A 20,887-nucleotide genomic window follows, 5' to 3' on the forward strand; every position below is an offset into this window, starting at 1 on the left:
AAGGTACATTGAGAGCATAAACCCACCTCTAGGTTCAGTGGTGCAAAAGAGGCTGAAGAGAAAGCAGCCACCACATGACAGAATTACAGGAGAAGACACCTGCAGTGCCAAGATAGTGACAGGATGTGCCATGGAAGAGGTTTGCAAGAGCACTCAGGTGGGGGCTCCTCTTGACTTCTGCAGATGGACAAGTACAAGTCTGCAGAGGTACAGTCTTTTCTCTAGTCTGGGGCTCGCCATGTACTCTATTAACTTCCCTTGTACTTAGTACTTTATTTGGCCCTGTAGGCTGACAATGGAAATAGAGAAGCCATCTTAATTTAAACACATGGGTCTTTTCTCAGCATCTCCATTGGAAGGACTAATGGATGTTGACACTCCTGGTACATTAGAAATATGTGTGTATATTGAGATGAAAAGCATCAAAGCCCATTTGGAGTCCACTGCAATATTTCAGAAGGTAAACAGAGAATGAATATATTCATTGCAGGTAGAGGCTGAAAGGATGCCATCAATTCAAGGAATAAATTACTCTTGATTGAGTAAACACCATTTGTTCAGAGTAGATAAAGATAACCAAGAGGTTTTATGCATTCACACAACAGGAAAACCCATGCTTTCAAGTACTTATGTATTTTCAAACTAAAATAATCTTCATATGAACTGTTATAATTTCTTTCTGCATGAAAATTTCACATGAGACACCAATGTGTGTTTTCTCAAGTTAAAAGTTATATTTAGTAGAATTTTTTCAAGTATTATGCATCCCATAAATGACTGAGAAAAAATTTAAGACTGCATTTACCTTTTTTAAAAAATAGCATAATTTTATGATGGCTTAAACCAAGAAAATATGAAGATGCTATAGGTTATAGGAAATACGGGCTAAGGAGTGACATTCCTCATAGTAGAGTAAGAAAAAGGAGACCATGAGTTAAGCTGGCCAATGGGCTTTGCCAAAGTAGGTAGCTGAAGAGGTTCATTAGAGGATAAGGAGTCAAGGGCACCTGGCCTTCATTGGCAGAGACCCCCTCCATTACACAGGTGTCACATACCTGCCATGGTGTCTTGGAAGCAGACATGTCCAAGGGAGGGAGAGGAGGATTGGTGAGATTCATAGCGGTTTTTAGGGCAGAGAAACCATAGCAACTACAGTGTACAGAGATGTGAAAGAGGCATTAGGGGTTGGAGTATAGGAAATAGAATAAGTCTCTACTACTGTCTCACAACTGCAAAGCCCTGAATTCAGACCCCAGTTTCTATAAAAAAAGAAGAAGGAAGAAGAAAGAAGAAGCAGCAAGGAGGAAGGAGGAGAGAGGAGAGTAGAGGAGGAGGGAGGAGGGAGGAAGAGGAGGAGGAGGAGGAGGAGAAGGAAGAAGAAGAAGAAGAAGAAGAAGAAGAAGAAGAAGAAGAAGAAGAAGAAGAAGAAAAAGAAGAAGCAGAAGCAGAAGCAGAAGAGGAAGGCAGCATTACTTACACATGTCCAGCAAGTTTAGGGAGTTGTTATTTGTCCAATACCATTAGAAGGTGGTAGGCCCTTAGAAGAGGCCAGAAATAATGGGGTATACCTTTTGGAAAGGCCTCAAGTGCTCCATCAAGTAAAAATATATTGTTATAATCAACTATAGAGAATCATCAAGGATTTTAATTACTAACATGTTCTCATCATTGTATAATTTTAAGAAAGCAGTTATTTGGTCTATAATTCTATACCTTCATTCTTTAAGATGTCGTGCTAAATAATATGGGCAAGGTAGAACAATGGGCTTCCTAAATGGGGTTTCAGCCTCAGTGCTAATGTCTATCTCCCTGAATCTCAGAATTCTCTCTCAGACCTCTTGGAAGAAATAGGTCTTGGTGTTGGATGTGGCTTTTTTTTCTTTTAATAACTTTGGAAATGCATATGTCAGTAAATCTAAACACCCACATTGTTTAGATGTATTTTAAGTTTTGAAGTGGCAGAATGAGTGTTCTTTAAAGTAAAAAAAAAAATCTGTCCAGTTTTTCTATACAGTAGTTGCGGAGTACATATTAATGGACTCTAAGGCTATTAGAACTGGATTACTTACAACAGAATCACCTTAGTATCATTGTTATTTTTTTAAACCCTGGACATGAGAGGTGAATTCTTCCCAAATATTATAATGTTTAATCCAATCTTGAAAAACATTAATCAAGTGTGAGAAATTCTGAAATGATTTTAGGGGAGAAGGTTATATGTTTTGTTTAAAGAAAACTTTTAAGAGAATGGGGACACTACAACCCAAAAATGTTTAATGTGCTCAAAGACAAATGCCACATGTCTGTGGTAGAGTTGAGAATCAAAGAAAATGAGAGCGGCTTTAGACTGACTGAATTGAGTATTCTGGTTCTTGAGGAATGACTGAAATTTAGGTTGAACTTTGTAACTTTAGGGTCATGGAGGAATTAATCAGACAAGCCTATGTAGTGATGAGTTCAACCACTCTAGAAATATTCATTGAAAGCCTCAATAATAACCTCTTGGAGGAAATGCTGTTTTGGAGATATTCAAATGTCAGGGTTTAAAGACCTTAAGTGTTGCTTCCAATATTGATGTCTACAAAATTAGCATAGATCTTTTCCTTATTGTATCTATAACTTAATACATCCTATCCAAACATGACTGAATGTAGATAAAAATGGCTGAGGATTAAAACACAGAAGATAGGAGGCACATGAAGTACACATTTGATGTAGTGCAGATTGGGCACTGCCCACCAATGTTCATGTGGAATGAGGATTCAAGGGTTAATAAAAGCTTATGGTAAAGATAGATATAGAGGCTAATGTATCTCATAGGAACTCAGAAAAAGTCCTACAGTTGGACCTTATGAAAAACAAAATGGTTTTTAGGAGTCATTCCCCTTTTACCCCCATCTCACCAGATCACTGGTTCTGGTAGACCCAATTTACTTAAAGTATTTATCTATTTATTTTTATAAAGCTATAGTTTACACATTTTAGATTTTAATTCACAAATTAAAAAAAAATATCCCACTAGGGAAATCTCACCTGGACTCTGGATTTGTCCTCAGAGTCAGTAAGCCATGTGTGGCATTTTATATAAGCAATAGACAGTTATCCTTGGCACAGGAATTCTTCTGGAGTTTGAACCCAGGGTCTCACACTTGTGAGGTAAGTGCTCTATCACTTGAGTCACATTTCCAGTCCTTTTTCTTTTAGTTTGTTTTTCAAATTGGATCTTGCCTTTTTGCTTGGGCCAGATTTGAATCACAATTCTCCTACCTCAGCCTCTGGGTAGTTGTGGTTATAGCTGTTCACCACAATGCCAGGCCTATAATTCATATTTTTAAACTCAAATTTATCTGACTTTGAGACCTGGGCTTTTAAAACTTCCTTGACATGCATAGTGGCCAGAAGGACCACACCACTTTTAGCTAAGAAAGCACATCCACTCACCTGTCAGAGCCAGCAGTGGGAACTTGCCTGTATGAGTTGGCATCTCATATGAAATAGCCCCAATATTGCCTTGCTGCCCTAAAACTCTAACTCTTTCATGGGCTTCATCAGATAACCACATTTTCCATTGCAAAAACTCTGCTGATGATAATGTCATTTTTGCCACAATATGAAAATCATAGGGAATCCACCCAGCATCATTGCTCCATCTTGCCAAATATTCTCTACCAAAAGGAGAAGCAGGACCATAAGTTACACAAGCCTTTTTAAAGTCTTTTATAAGATTCATATCCAATCCACTATAAAGTGTTATTGCTATTCATATTAAACGTAACAGGAAACAACAGTCACAATTCATGCAGCCGTGGGGGGATAAGAATGCAAAGGGTCATTCTTTCTTTCCAAGCCCTTGTCAGGGCGAATATGTAAGTAATGCATTTCCTCTTCAATGTTTCCCCTTTCAGGATGTTCATTCCAATCCTCCTCCTCTGGAGGAGGAGGAAAAAGATCATCAGTTTCTCTTGGAGGAGCTGTTGCAATTGCCGGCACTGTAAGTGGTGGCAGTTTACTTTCAGTTTCCTCTGGCACAGTAAAGCCATGACTAAAGCACCTTTTACTTTCCTTAGTGATTTTTTCCATATCTCCTTTATCTAATTCATACTCATGAAGGGATGCAACAGTCTCTTTTTCTAAATTTTCTTCCCCTCTCTCTCCCCCAAGTATAAGAATTATAGATTTAACCAGAGCCCATGTTATCCAAAAATGAACAGGTTATCTTTTCTCCCTGTTTGTATGCCTTTTCAACATTTTTACATGCTCGCTCCCAAACTTCTTTAATACCTTCCTCAGGAAACCAAGGATTATACTCACAAATTACTTCTAAGCAGTCATTTAACTGCTGTTTGGAAACTCGAGCTCCTCCTTGTAATAAAAAATGATGCATGAGTGAAAGAAAAGGCTGGACTCTGCACTGATTTTGCCCCATCTTGTCTCACTTACCTCCTTCTGTGATGGTCTTTGTGTCACTTTCAAAAGTCTCCTTCAGGTCCCTGTTTGGGCGCCAACTGTATGCCATTTACTAGTGGAACCTGGGTGACCGAAGCCATAAAAAAATGAGGGGACTACTGCATCCTGCTCAATAGCCACTTTAATGAAGTATACATTGCTTTTTATAAACTCCTTTTACACAGAGAGCATTTGGTCAGAAACAGCATGCCAAGTATTACGTGTCAAGGTTACATTAGTTCAGGGAAGCACAGTGAAAATTAACTCTTTGTTATATTTCCTTTAAAACGGGAACAGAGAAGCAGAAGAAGCACATGGTCAACATAACTTTCTTATTTACCTCTGAAGGACATGAAGCCACCTGGGAACCTTGAATACTGTTTTTCTGGACGTCTGGCTTTCTCACAAGGTCAGATACCATATCACACAGGCAAGGTCTGGTCTGTGATGTTTGCCCCAGTTCCTCGGAGCTTTCTCACAAGGCCAGATGCCAACTCACACAGGCACAGTCTTGTCTGAGACTTTTGCCCCAGTTCCTTGGAGCTTTCTCACAAGGCCAGATGCCAACTCACACAGGCAAGGTCCCACTGCTGGCTCTGACACTCAACCACCAGTCACCAGCAACTCTGTGCCCTGTCCTCTTAGGTACTGTTCCTGCATAGTCTTGGTGGGCCTCTTGGGGCCCCAGCTGTCACTATTTGGATGCTGAGCTCATCATTTTACATTGGAGAAACTGAGAGCTTTGAAGCTGACTCTGAAATATGGACAGTCCGGCAGGATCATGTTGTCTTGTGCAGTTAACAGTGTAAATGTCACTTTGTAATAATATATTTGTTCTTTAGGGTGGCTTGTACTACACCTATATTTGTGTAGTATTTACTAACCTCATCCCGACAAATGGCCTATAGGGAATTACAGTCTTGTACCATATAATGATTCTTTGGTCAACAATGGATTGAATACAGGATATTGGTCCAGTAAGACTATAACACCTGGTGATGATATAGAGGTTCTTTTGTGTGTTCCTTGGGTAGGCACATTGTATAATATTCACACAGTGACCAAACCACCTAAAAATGCAGTTCTAAGAACACATCCCCACTGTAACATGATGCCTAACCTTGTAATATTCCTTTGAGAGCACATCAGTTTTAAATAAATACTATATTTAAAATCTTTGACAAATGTGTACAACCATAAAACATTACCACAATCAAAATATAGAACTTCTCCATTTTCTGCTCAATCTCATCTATGACTCCTTATAAAAAATATGCTATACTTCTGTACCCAGTTCCTAGGCACACTGTTCTTGTACTTTTACTTTTTCTGGAATTTCAATAAATGAAACTATACAGTATGTAGTCTTATAGAGTGGGTCTGTTCACTCAGCCTAAAGCCTTTGCAATCCATCCATACTTTTATATCAATAATTTTCTTTTTATTGCTGAGTGATATTCCATGTATGGGAGTTTGCCAGTCCACCTATTGTAGGAAAGGTTGATTGTTTCTAGTTTTGGATGATTATAATGAGGAGCACTACATATATTCACAAATAGGTTTCAATGTGAAGTTTTTGCTTTCTTTTGAAAAATATCAAGGAGCAGGAGAGCTGGATTAAATGGCAAGTATAAATTTAGTTTATACAAAATGTAACTTTTAAAATAAATACTGAAGAAAGTGATATATAGGAAACTCTATGAGTTTCCTTATGTAAGTCTACTACATGAAGTAGGTTTGCTCCTATAGTCTGTGCAGTCTTGAAGATTTTACTCCCAGTATATCCAAGATTCACTTCCATTGAAAACAATTTAGGAAATACAGAAACTGATAGCTTGGGAATGGAAAAGAAGCTTAAAGGAAAAATGAGGCCTTTTTTCCTAGGGAAGCCTAGGAAGGATAAAGTCATTAAAGAGAGCCCCTGGTCATTAATTCCTTAGACAGTCTGGACACTATTCCTTTATAGTCACCTTGTTAGGTGACTACATTGCAGATATTTCCTTCCATTCTGCTGGCTGTGTATTCACTCTATTGACTGTTTCTTTTCCTTCTGTTTCTTCATTTGACATAATTCCACTTGTCTATTATTGCCTGTGCTTTTGAGGTCTTAGTCAAAAATATCTTTGCCCATACTAATGTCTTCTAGCATTTCCCCTATGTTTTCTATTAGTAGTTTCTTAGTTTTTGGCCTTACATTTAGGTCTTCAATTCATTTTAAGTTAATTTTTATGTATAGATAGGAGTATAATTTCATTCTTCTCTATATGGATGCCTAGTTGTTCCAGGACCATTTATTTAAGAAACTGTCCATTTTCCAATATTCATTCTTGGAATGGCTGCCAAAAATCAGTTGATTGCATAATTTTGGCACTTCTGCCAAAAATCAGTTGGTTATTAGCATATGGATTTATTTCTGTTTCATTGGTCTCATGTTCTGCAGCACAGTAAAATTACTATAGTTTGCAGTTTATTACAAACTCAAAAGAATTACAAGAGAGGAAAGTTCTGTACATAAAGCATTTGGTCATTGTATATGTGTCCTATAAATATGTACAAGTATTATGTATCAATATTTTCTAATTTATGCTAAGAAGAGTATGGCAAGGTAACTGAGAGGCTTCATGGTAACCCATGATGACCACTTATTGGTAAAAGGCAGACAATGTTGAGCCATAAAATCAGAAAGGCCTTGAACATTTGGAAGGGGGCTATGACAGAAATAAACATCTTGCTATTCATTACCAGTAATGTAAAACATAATGTGTTACTGACATGGCTTGCATTATATCTGTGGTCTATGTGCAATTGGTGTAAGAAATAGGGAGGGAAATATTGGACCTATGAGAATTTTAATCACAACCTCAGTTCCAATGCACTCATGTAATATCCCTCACTATGGATTCTCCTACCACAGAAGCTTTGGAAACAAACATTTACTTTCAAGAAGAAACTGATTTATGATATTTAAATCATAGAAAGGGTAAGAGTATTAATGCCAATGTAGTGTGTGTGTGTGTGTGTGTGTGTGAGCACATTCTGGTGTTTTAATCATTAGCTCAATTAAATAGGTTAATTATAAAAAGGAAAAAAGAGTCAACAAAGTCTACTGACACATATTAGTTGAAATTTTTACACAAACATGTTGGTTTTTTGACAGCTGGTGATGGAATGTAAATATAAGTAGAAGGACTCAAACCAAACCCTAATAAAATAACTTTTTAATATTTAACACAAAAAAATCAGTGAAACATACATAAAAATGAAAATGTAATGATAAAGAATGAGCAAAAATCATTTTATGAAATTCTAAGTAATATAGCAAAATAATGCCAAATTTATTTCAACATTCTAGAACTTGGAGAGAAAGAAAATTAACAAAACATGAAGATAATTTAAATGTACCTGGGTGAGGGAACTCCATGGAAGTCACTGGAACATTCAGGAATCGCATGAGGAGGTGGTAGTGATTCAGAGCATTGCAGAGGCGTTAGACAAAGGTAACCTGAGTTCTCCTGAGTTTAAATTCTGCTGAGGCCACTTGGGAGCAGTGTCACCAAGTTTAAATGGATGTCAGGATCTTGCATATTAGATCTCACTTTGTCATGGAATTTTGGAGCTAAAAGGAACTCCAGATCTTATTTCCAGCTGTTTTTTGGCAGATAGTGAAATTGAGTCACATAGGGGATGTGACTTTCCAAGGTTCTACATCCCTGTTGTGCCAGATCTAGAGCTAAAATGCAGAGATCTGCTCCCATTTCAGAGCTCCGTCCCTAAAATGGCTTCAGGTCACCAAGCACAGACATACTTGTGATCTTGCTCACCACTTCTTTAGGCTTTTTCACATTTTAAAAATGCTGATTTGTCATCTGCTGCCTGTGGTTTTTCTAGTTTCTGATGGCTGATTAAAGGACTGGATTTAACTAACTGGAAATATTAAACAAGACACAGTTTAAAAGACTAGTACATGCTCAAACGATCTCACCTTCAGAAGAAATTTATAGCCGTCTTCAAGTCAACCATGCCCTTTCCAAATGCTGCTATCCCAGGGGAGCCCATTTTAGTTTTCACCCAGGTTAGGATACATTTCTTCAATCTTCAATCTTTTTTCTCTCTAGAATATTTAGGGGTTTAAATGTTGTCTAATTGTAGATATCTTTTTTTTGTCTTTTAATATTCTAACAAAGAAGCACTTGCAACGTTAAGGAGCTACCATGATGATGATTGAGCCTAGAATTTGATCTGCACTGATAATGACTTCATATTTTAGGTCTTCTCATAATGATCCTAACATTTCAGAGTTCAATGGTACTTATTGCACCATGAAATATAAATGAAAGCTTGACTTCCTACTGTACCAAAGGACTGTAAACAAACTAACACCTGTGCACAATTTATAGTAAATCAAGCATTTGGAATTTCGTTTCGTGTTGCATATTTTAAGTGCCTTTAATAAAGATGATGTGATTTGTAAGTCACATAATGAAGCCAATTTAAATAGGAGTTATTAAAAAAGAATAACTGTTTAACTAAGCATCTCTCTCCCCTGGCGGTGTTATTCAGATGATCAGCTAGCTCAATTTTTCTTTAAATAATAACAAATACCCTTGGCAAGTGAGACCCCCCCCCTCAAGTTGGAAGCACATCTGTGTTTTATTAAAGGTAAGCGACTGAAAGCGTTTGAACTGAAACTTCATCAAGCTTTTTAAATAATCTCTATGGATGTCTACACATATACACATATGAGGAAAGCAAGCTGAGTGAGGCTGTTACTTGAAGGGGAGAGAAAAAATAACCCATCAGGTCTCTAAACCAGACTTTGTTTTTGTGATTAGAGTTTATGTCTCCTTGTGTTTGTCTGCCTGTATGTGTATCATTATCTATTTAAGTGCCTCTCCTCCAGAAGGAGGGCGTGGTACTCAGTTTCTTTGGCAATGGTCTTCATGGTGCTTAGTATGTACATAGTGATAGGTTTCTGGCTTTGGTCTTAAATTATAACTGACTCATTGACTCAACCTCAAGCACTAGAAACTATGGTCATGATCAATTCTGATAAAAGGATTATAATGCAAACATGAGTTTGGGAACAGATCCTTGAGGCACACTTTCTGCCATGGACAGGGGATCTGCTGTACCTCAAAAAAAGTTCTACGATTTGCCCCTTGAAGTCATAAATATGCTGTGACTCATGAACATTAATTCCTGGCCTTTATTTTTTTACCAAAAAATACATGTTGTGGAAATGTGTTTCTTCACTGACCCACTGACTTCTTATGAAGTAACAGGTGAGCTGCATATATTTACTTGTCTTCAAAAGGATAAATTTTATGGTATGGAAACCCTTTCCCAATCAAACTGTTAAGGCAGAAACAAGCTAATTGCATGAGATGTGCAAATTAAGAGTGTTTTAAGTCACTCTTAAATTGTGTGGGATTGTATGGCCTTGTTGAAGTCAGTTCTGTTTTTGTTTTTGGGGAAAAGGAACTTTTCTGTCATAGTTAGTTTTGTAAAAATGAGTAAGTTTTCTAAGGTCAAGTCAACATATGGGGATGAGTTAGATCCTCCAAGGAGGTGAATCTGTGGATCAGATGTTCTGGAGTGTAGAGGGATAGGAAATTTCCACTTCCCACCTCCACCTCTGCCATCACTGATGGAGTCATGGTTTCTCCTTGGTGACTGCAATCAACTGGCCTGGGTCCCAGGCTGAGGTTTTGGCCAGGCTGAGGCTTAGCGTGGGAGTGGCAGGAATTGAGCCATTGAGAACTGTTGAGTCAGAAAGCCAAGGCTAGTCCAGAGTCAAACCCCGATATGTGAATGGACCAGAAAGATCTATATCCAGTGCAAAGGGTCTGGACCAAAAGAGAGGTGCCATGGAGTAAGTGGATGTGGGGCAGTAGAAAGTGGTACAGAGAACTTCTGTGTCCACCTCTACCATCACACAACCTCAGGCAAGTATCTTCTTATGACTATTAAATGAGGACATTGGCAAAGTGACTTTGAGGAGTTCCTCTTACCATTATCTTCTGTACCCTCCTGTGCCCACTTGGGAAGAAGAACCACATTACAAACAAGTTGAAATCAGGGGATTATTGAAATCATTGAATTTTCAGCACCAGGGAATTCACTTATGATCAAGTTTCAAATTAATTAATGGTTTCTAATTAGCAATTTTGTCTCATTCTCTTTGGAAATTGTAGAAGATAATTTTTTAGTATAAACATAGGAGCACTTGCTGCTCCTTCTTGATCTATATCAAAAAATTACTTTTGATATTTTTAAAAGAGTTCATTAGTTCAGGGTATTGATATTCATTGTTTGACTTCTTTTATGAAGGTGTTTTATAGGGGAAGCATGTGGGGCAGAGTTCGCAAACTGACAGCCTGCTTACTGCATTGTATCTCAGACATTTCAGCTGGGTCTCATAATATCGTCAATAATTTTTATTCCCTATCATTTTTTAAAGTTTTAGCAAGGATTTATTTTAGTATAACAGGATAAAATAGGGAGAAATGTGGGGAGAGAGAGACATTTCCTGTTTTCCATGGAAGAAATTGGAGCAAAGACTTCACTTACCATTTTTAAATGGAGAATTTTAATGTAGAAAATTGTGATTTGGGGTTTTTCTTCAAATATGGGAATATTTGGTAACACTAAGCCTACATTTAAAAATTTTTATATAGATTATAGCTATCTGGAGTTAAATCCAAGCTACTCCTTTTAGATAGGTTAGGCTCTCTCCAGTTCATCGTCATGGTGGCGTATTACAGTGACACTACTAAATATTTCAACAAGCACTTATAAGTTCCTACTCTTTCTAGTGCTACATTAGCAATATGAGCTCTATAAAGGTTCCTTCCTTCATGTTCTTTCTTTTATGGGGATTCTCTTCTGTATAAGGTACTGTTCCAGGTACTACAAATACTATAGTGATAAAAACATGATCTAATGGAGCTTGCACTTCAGTGAAAGAAAAAAATAAGGAATAAAGGAGCAAATAAATGATATCAGATGCTGGTAAGGACTCTGAAACAATGGTAGGGCAAGAAGATAGTAAAGAATGGCTCTCAAGAAAAATGTAACCCAATGGTGAGAGTAAGGTGTGTGTTCCTGGGACACATCAACACAGAGGCCAGGGTTTAGTGATACCTGTTAGCAAGAAATCATACCTGAGTAGAGCCTTGAAGATGAGACAGAAACTTTGGTGGGTGGCTAAGTAAGCAAGCTAACCACAAACTAAGTTCCAATGGGAATGCAATGTCACTTCAAAGGTAAGAAAATTTCAGTCTTAGGAAACTTGCATGATATGAGATATTATAGAAAAAATGTGTTCTGATTTATTTATGTATTTATTAATTTTCTCCTGGGGATTGAACCCACATTCACAGGCACACTAGGCAAATAGTTTACCACTTGTGTCATGCCCTTTTTGTTTGTTTTTTTTTTCTTTTTTTTTTTTTTTGATGGGACTAAGATTTGAACTCAGAGCTCAGGGCTTGCAAAGCAGGTACTCTACTGCTTGAGCCATGCCTCCAATCCACTTTGCTTTTGTTTCTTTGGAGATGGGGATCCTGAGAACTATTTGTCTGAACTGGCCTCCAGCTCCTGATCCTCTTGCCTCCACCTCCACCTCCAGCTCTAATTTCTAAATGTATAAATTTTGTCTTTTGTTTTATGCTATTTTATTTTCATTTGCATATGGAAAAGGGCAAGAAAATTCTCCAATGTTGTGGCTAGTGAAGGACCTGAACAAGTAGGAGTGTGCCAGACAGGGTCAGAAGGGAGTTAGGCACGATCAAGGGTCTGATAGGAGTACCTTTTTGGTACTAAAATGCGTGGCTCAGGAAGAAAGTGATGAAAGTTGACTATCCAAAAGTGGTGGCTACTTGCTATACATGGCTGGACTCAGATTAAGCCCAAAGGCCAAGAAGAGAAGGATCTGCAAATAACATCAAACTTAGCCAACTCTCCAACATAGTCAGCCTCATGTTCCAAAATGCAAAAGAACTGTCTACAGTGATGTGTTTATAGAGAATGATGTATGTCTTAGGCTTTGATTGTTTTTTATAAGAGGATATATAGCATAAGCTACATTCATAATCTTTCAGTAACTAAGTTTTCATTTAAATAGTTTATTGTACATATTTAAAATTTAGTGTGTATCTTAATGTCACGTCTGATAAATACACTAAGTACATTTACTCCTAGTGTACATCTCAATTTGGACCAACCACAATTTGGTGCTCAATAGTCCCAGGGGACTTGTAGCTCCATACTAACTCTATGTCTTTTACCCAACTTCACCTTTTTTGCTTTTTAGTAGTATGAAGTTTGGCAAGGGCAAATGATTTACACAGAATAAATCACAAAACTTACTACTGTCAGAGCACAAAATTCAACTTACCAATTTTGACATATGTTGATTTATTGTCTTTCTTCATGGGATTATAAACTTCTTTAGGGCAGGAAAATTAGTCTGTATTATTCGTAGTTGTATCTACAATATGTGGAATAGTATCTCACCCAAAGTAACACGAAGATCTCTGTAAGATTATTAGCAATCTCCCAAACCAGGTTAATTTTTTTTTGATAGCACTGGGGTTTGAACTCAGGGCCTCACACTTGGCAGGCAGGCATTCTTACCACTTGATCCACTCCACCAAGCCCTTTTTTGTGATGGATTTTTTCGAGATAGGGTCTAGTGACCTATTTGCCCAGGGATGGCTTTGAATAGGGATCTTCCTGATCTCTGCCACCTAAGTAGCTAAGATAAATGTGTGAGCCACCAGAGCCCAGCCAAGTTCAGTTCTGAAAGCCCCATTTTAAAGATGAAAAGGCAAAGGACAGCAGGTTAGTAACTCCTTCTGGGGAGCTATTGATTGGCTTGAGCTGAGGCAGGCTGTTCTCAGACAGCATCGCTTTAACCTAAACTATTCTGCTGAACTTGAAACTGCACAAACTCATTTCTTAAGGTATTCTTACAATGTTTTTTTTTTCAAAGAATATTAAAAAAAACCCAAGAAATATCAATAACAAACTGGCATATTGAGTAGTCACTTTAGGTCCCTTATAACCAGGCAAAGAGGACTGGTTCAGTGGCTTGCTCCCTCCTGGTGCCAGTAATTGCATGCTCTGCTGAGTTGTGGAGAATTTGACTTAGGGTTAGCTGTTTCCCTGTATTGTCTTGTAGTAGTTGGATTTTCATTATTTTATTGGATAATTCTTGGTAAATGCTTTGTGCAGGCTGACGGACAGTGATCAATGTTTTCAACACTACTATTTGATGAACAGCATATGTAATGTGGACACACAATTATGCTGATGAGATCAGAAAGCCTAGTATTCATTGATTAAGTGATGCAAGAGAAAAATGTTTCAATGCTCTGGATGGTGGCTGAATTTACTATCTGGGTTTCACTCATACAGGCCAGCTTTTATGTGCCTATAAATAATGATAAAGTTATCTCACAACCTAATGAATGTCATTATAGCAACCAACATTTGTTGTGTTTTCTTTGTGCCAACATGTCATGGGGCAGATATTATCTCAGATAGGTTTGGGCAGAAGAGTTTACTATCTCCATTTCACAGCAACACTCACTGAGGCTATAGTCCAGCACTTCAGTACCAGTGCTGTGACTGGAGTCCACTTCCAAAGTGTTCAACCCCCTCAGCTGTCATGTTTGCACTTGAAGCATCCTAACTCAGCCATCATCAGTCTTCTCTGTACTGTGTTGAAGGTGCTTCAGAGGAAGGGTATTCTAATGTCCTTGCAACCAAACAGAGCTGATTTTTTTCTATTCAAATCTGACATTTGTCAGCTATAGGAAATTGAGCAATGTGATTGGCCCTTGTTTGTAAAATGGGACAATAAAACCGCCAGCATGGCTATAATGAGAAGTTGTACATGTAAGTTGCTTAGCACAAGGTCTGCCACTGAGAAGACATAGTAATGGCAATTATCTCTATAATTACAAAGTACTTTAGGAGAATAAAATACTGTTCTTATTTATACTACATCTTTTCACCCTAAAAGGATATAGCTAGCTATTAGAAATAAGAGAAGTTATTTTAAAGGAATGAAATGAAATATCTCTATGAACTCTGTATGTGTAGAGTATATATTTCATGGCACCTGCAGTTTGAATAGCAAAGATAAAATTATTATGAGAGCTATAAGGTGTTATTCTCCTGGGCATAGTTTGATGACTAGCTGAGGTCAAGAATAAATTTTCTCTGTGGTATTGTACAGCAGGGTGAGGAATACTTGATGTGCTTTATACTTTCCATTGAAGCACCTGGCATATTTTGGGGAAGAGGTAGCCTTAGCTGGATGAGCTATTGGTCAGTTCCACTTAGGCTGTAATACATTCTTCGTCCAGCTGCGAGGCTTGCTTAAAATCACATGTGTCTGCAACCTTTGAACTAAAAAGTGCACGGCACCAGTAGCATTTTGTTGATGACACACATTTTGCAAACCAGGCTGTATCACTTGAGGATTATCATCCACTATGAAAAAGCTTCACTTTTACTCAGCTCTTGAAAATTGCCTGTCTCCAGAGGCATTCAAAGATTAATTTAAAAGAGAAAAGAAATTTCTAAAAGGTACTTTAGAAGAGAAAAATAACTCCATTACACTGTCCTTCTTTTCCTGCCCTTTTGGATGGCTGACTGTCTGCTTTTTGCATTGCACTTTTGTGGTCTGATAGGTGATAATGTGCTAAGGCTGGTAATGATGATGATGAAAAATATGACATCTATGTTTCAGGCACTTTACATATTATACACCTAAGCTTCAATAAATGATCCCATTCAACAACACAGTTAACAACTTGTTAAATCTCAGGTGAAATTCTGTGTTGGAGCTAAGAACCAAGTCCGGTTTTGCCTCACTTCAAAAACCAAGCATGCCTCTTCCCTTCCTGCCATGTTCCTTCTGTTCCCTCACCTCCAATTTCCTTACCTTTTTAAGATTTCTGTTTGGTTGTTTGTTTTACTTAGACTTAGTGAAGTTAAATGACTTGTCTAACATTGCACAGTTAGTAAAAGTTGGATCCCAATTAGAATCCCCAGGTTGCTTATCAAAAGTCATCTCAAGAAGCTTTGTAAGTTGTCCTCATTCATTATCATATGATCAAAGAACCAAGATTCCATCTTCCAACAAGATGTGCACAAATTAATGCTCAAATTGCCATGGTTCACCATAGAGAATAAGTTTACCATAGTTCTGATTTTTCTTTTCTCCAAATTGTCTTCCTTTGTCAAGCATGGAATGTCCATACCCAAGAATCTTTTCTTCTTGCCTTTCTGTCTCCTAATAGTAATACACGATGGGGAGAGGGAGAGAAACTGAGATAGAGAGGCAGAGGAACACAGAGACTCAGACTCAGACTCAGACTCAGCCACAGAGAGAAAGGGGCACACATACACACACACACACAATCTGGGTCCCTCCCACTTTATTTGGATGCTCTTGAGTGTGTCCCCCAAGAGCCCTTTTGGTAGAAGACACTGAGGCAAGGTACTGTCTGGTTATAACTGCATGATGCCAGTTGTCACAAGTACAGCTGAAAAAAGATGGCTAAGAGGTTATGAGGATGTCATAAGAAAGTCCAAATATGTTTTCTACTCTACTTAAAAGAAGTGATTGTCTTCAAGGACTTTATAATGTATTGGAGGAGGTTGGCGGATGTTCAGATAATGGTAATAAAATGTAGGTGGTAGCACCAATACTGGCAGCTAAGAAGAAGATGTGATCAGTCTGCCTAGCGTAAAAGGGAATTAGAATGGCCTGGAAGATTACACAAAGACAACTTTTGACTTAAGCCTCTACAAGAATTGTCAAAAGGAAGAGTGACAGAAAAGGATATTCTAGGGAGAATGTGGAGAGGTGAATGAAGATAATAACTCTTTGGGAGGAGTGAGAGTCCTGTGTGCTTCTGGTATGCTGTTAGTATGGCAAGGGTGCCATCATAGATGAGGCTGCAAAAATACATTGGTTCTGAGCCATTGTGGCAGAAAACGACAAGCGTGGTGTAGAAAGAGGAGAAAGAAGACACTTAGGACATCATTGTTAGCCCTTAAAAGCCAAATGTGGAAATAAATCTTTTTTTTTTAATGTTCTAAATATTTCTTTGGAGGAGAGCACACCACATCTCTAATTTACACAAAAAAATAAACATTTTTCTATTCCAAAGTTGTTTAATTTTTTACACCTATAATGTCATGATTTCATAGGGGCTAGGCTCCTTTCCATTGGTTCTCAGGTCATTACTTAAATTTAACCCAGGTTCCTTTCGTTTGGTTTCCATCTTTTTCTGCTCATTTTCATTCCTGTGTTTCAGGAACCTATCTTGGCTCTTACATGGTTAACGTGCTCAGTATGCCCATCAATTCTCTCGGCAAGAACCTTGCCCTTAACGTTTTTGTTCACCACAGTGCCAGCAGCATCCTAGGTAACACTGTAGACTCTTCCAGTTTTGATATGAACCATTTGTGGGGCATTCTTTTCTCAATAATACTCATTCCCGTCAGGCCTAAATATCACCTTTCTTGTAGATTCACCTCTATGTGGCTGAAGGAATACTTCCCTGTTTTCTAAAAGGCCTAGAGAACATGTACTGAGAACCTCCCCCTTTTCTATTTGTATTCATTATTTTGGTGAGTTACTGGAAGATGGTGGTTCCAGGCTAAAGACTCAATTATTCTAAACAGCAGATAGAATTGAACATAATTTTAGAAATGGGTGATTAGTGAGAGAGGTACTCAACTGATGGTAGAAAATGAATGCAGTACAATCTCCAGAGAAGCGGAAGTGTATGACTCTAGTTTAGAAACATTTTGGGAAAGATGTGGATCCTCCACCACCAATAATAGCTGTGTGAATGTGAACAAGTTTCTTAATTTGTCTAAACCTCTGGAGCTCCATCAGAAAATGGAGTTAAGAATAGTGTTGTGAAAGCAAACAATCCATACATCTAGAGAAAGATGAATGAATAAAGAAAATTTGGTATATACGTATCATGGAATATTATTTCTGCCTTAAAAAGAATGAAATTTTGATATATCCTACAGTATGGGTTCACCATGAAAACATTAAGCTAAGTACAAAAAGCTGGATACAAAAGTACAAATATTGTGTGATTCTGTTTATCCATGGTACTCAGGATACTCAAATTCATAGAAACATAAAGTAGAACAGTGATGAAGAGGGGCCATGAAGGAAAGTGGACAGTTAGTATTTAATAGGGAAACTGTTTCAGCTTGGGATATTGACAATGTTCTAGCAATAGGTAGTGGTGATGGTTGCACAATAATGAATGAACTAAATATTACCAAGAGTACACTTAAAATGGTGAAAATGGTAATTATTATGTTTTACGTATATAGTAGCACATTAAAAATAGTGTCATGACAATTAAGGCAGGCAGTGAATACAAATAATATAGTTTTGTAGCAATGATCAACAGTTATCAATAGCTGAGCATTAAGATATTGGTAGTATAGGATAATAAAAGGGAAATGGATGAGGAGTCTAAGAAAGGAGATCTGGATACCTCTTCTTTGAAGAAGAAAGGAGAATGGAGTAGGCACAGATACTTGTGGGAAGGTTTCTGGAGCTCTACTTTAATGATTCTCTTACTGTGAGGAAGGAGTGGGAAGGTTGAAGGTGAGGTTGGGGGCATGGAGAAAGTTACAAAGCTGTGGAACAGCTGCTGTGGGTGGGAAAGGAAGTAGACTGGAGAAGAAAAAAGGAATTGCCAAGTCACAGACAGGAACTGGCTGAAGTTGAATATAATAAATTTGTAATAGAGCCAATGAGCATGGCTATGTCATTTTCACTAGCAGAACTTGGCTGCACAGACACAACCTGGAGAAACAGGCAGTTGGATTGATTTACTGTATGGCATTGGCAAGACAGTTGTGGTCAAAAGTTAAAAGAGTTGGGGGAATTGAGAGTACTCATGAGAATACAATTTAATTGGTTGACCATGTGGTCCTGGCAGTAGAGAAAGAAAGGAAAGAGGGAAGTGTTGAGAGCCTGAGAGTAAACTGAGCATCTTTCAGGGACCACAGATTTTAATAAAAGAAAATGACAGTAAACATGGCCTGCAATCATAAGACTAGTGCAGAGAAGTTCTAGATGTTGATGAATTGATATCAGGCAGATGTGATTGACAAAGTAGGGCAGTGGTTTTCAAACTTCATGGTGCCTCAGCACTATCCGTGACTCTTTAAAACACGCATTGCAGTGGAAGTGGTGGTGCATGTTTGTAATACTTGCACTCAGGAGACTGAGGCCAGTCTGAGATAAACAGGGAGACCCTGTCTCAAAACAAAACAGCAATAACAACAGAAACTAAAACACATTGCTGGGCCTAATATCGAGAGGTTCTGATTCCTTAGGTCTGGGAAGGGGTGGTGAATTTGTATATGTAACACATTCCCATTTGGTGCTGATGCTGCTGGCTGGGGAATCACACTTTGAAAACCACTGCAGTAGAGCCTATAGAAAAGCATACAGTTATGGTGTAGTGTAGCTCTTCAAGACGGATGTTACCCACTGCAGAAGATGACAAATGCCAAAGCTTTCAAGGAACATGAGGAAATGGACAGAAGATCTGAAAGAATGACCTGAAGAATGCAAAATTAAAGAAATAAACAGAGTGGGTGGTAAGCACATGGTCTCTGACAGATTGACCTGTTAGCCTTCCAATCAGAACTTTCCATAGTGTTCAAATCTTGATGTGCCACTGAATTTGCAGGCTCAGACACCTTAAAAACATCTAGCCAAAGCTATTAAGTAATTTACACCTCTCGGATGGTTTGGTGGTTTAGTAGCCCTTCAAACCAATATTCTTTGGAGTTTTGTTATGTGGATGTGTATGGAAGTACATATACACATGGTTATAAACATGGCTGTATATATAGAGTGGTATGTATAAACACAAATGCAACACGCACAAATACATATACATGCACAGAAACATGCACATACTCATCTTACAGGAAAGATTTCATATTACCTGGGAGAAAAATGAAAACAAGAAAAATTTCATATTTAAAAATGGATTTGCTACTAAAAATAAAAATTTTGCAGGTTTAAAAATTGTGTTTTATGTATTGGAGAAAGTATTTTTTTACATGGACTTCATACATGTTTAATATATTTAGGATTATTTTTTATTTCATTCTGTCACTTGTGTATTAGTATGTAAAATCACACTCATTAAGATAGTTGTAAAGTCAAACTTATTTACACGTTTTCATCACTTTAAAAATACCACCTTTTGTTTTTGTTTTATTTCTTCTTTACTTTTTTTTTTTTTGCAATTTTATGATGTACTCAACTTCTTGGAAGGAATATTGAAGAGATTAACATTTAGATTTTAACAATGAAATATCCCATCATGCGTGCAGAGGCATGCATGTGTTATTCAGCCTTAGAAATACAGTTGAAGATGGAAGGTGTCTGGCATTTTCAGGCAACTGTGAGCTCACTAATTTCAAGAATGGCAACAAGACCTGCCATTTAAGAGTTGGGTGGGGATTCTGCTGCCTCTATTTATTAGAGATAAGTTGGTGAAAAGGAGTTATCAGTTTGTAATTGTGTCAGACAGATTTTTCGGTCTTCCTTGGAAATTCTCAGTTCCTCAATTTTTTAGTTGTTCAGCCTCTTGCTCTGCCTCATTCACTGCCACTGTCAAGGAATCCACTATGTCTGGGCCTCACCATTCTGCCCTTGGAATCCAACAGTGTAGGCACTAAAACAAGAAGACAGAGACAGAAAGGCTAGTTTAGCTAGCAGTAAGCCCTGGTTTCTTGGCTTCTTCTGAATCTTCCAGACTTGGATAAAATGAGAAATGAACCAAGCCTTGTATGCACATATGAATAATAAAAGAAAAATGAAAAAAAAAAAAAAGAAATAAATATAGGATTGAATAGTAGAAAAAACAGTATCTCCAGAGTCAGAAAACATAAAACTAATTGTGGGTTTCTGATATTTCTTGAGTGATCTTGAGCAAATAATACCTATTCTATAAAGTATGTTAAAGTGCTTGGCCTTTCTTGCTTTCATGATTAAATAAAAAGTGCTTTACAAGGCACATAGTGACACACTGTAAGAGATTATTGTTAACAGTAATTTCCATTCTAAAGTGTCTTATTTCACATGTTGAGTAACATGTTCATGTGACATTGCTTTTAACTACCACAGTAAGCCTACCTAGAAATGATCTGTAACATCATTTTTAAATGCATTAACTCCAATGTACAAATGAAAGGGGAATTATTTGCAGAAATGGTGTATACAACATCTATATTTAATGAACTGACTTCTGGTTGTGTTTTTTAATTAGTAGTGTTCATATTTTGATAAGAATTTAAATTTTGATTTTAAAAATTGCTGTATATGCTGAAAGCATATATTAATAATTTCATGTTTAAA

At 37.5% G+C, this 20,887-nt stretch overlaps 1 protein-coding gene and 1 long non-coding RNA gene across 6 annotated transcripts in view; one reads left to right on the forward strand and one right to left on the reverse strand.

The window, feature by feature from the left end:
• LOC141411506 (uncharacterized) overlaps positions 1-4,638 on the reverse strand; it is a 28,898-nt gene extending 24,260 nt beyond the window's left edge. Inside the window, exon 1 of the long non-coding RNA XR_012436307.1 lies at positions 4,441-4,638. This is a non-coding gene — a long non-coding RNA (uncharacterized lncRNA). The remainder of the gene's footprint in view (positions 1-4,440) is intronic.
• The window catches only part of Znf385d (zinc finger protein 385D), a 975,601-nt gene that overhangs the window by 714,638 nt on the left and 240,076 nt on the right, over positions 1-20,887 (forward strand). The window lies entirely within an intron of this gene.

Source organism: Castor canadensis, chromosome 10 (assembly GCF_047511655.1).
Source record: "Castor canadensis chromosome 10, mCasCan1.hap1v2, whole genome shotgun sequence".
Lineage (NCBI taxonomy): Eukaryota > Metazoa > Chordata > Mammalia > Rodentia > Castoridae > Castor > Castor canadensis.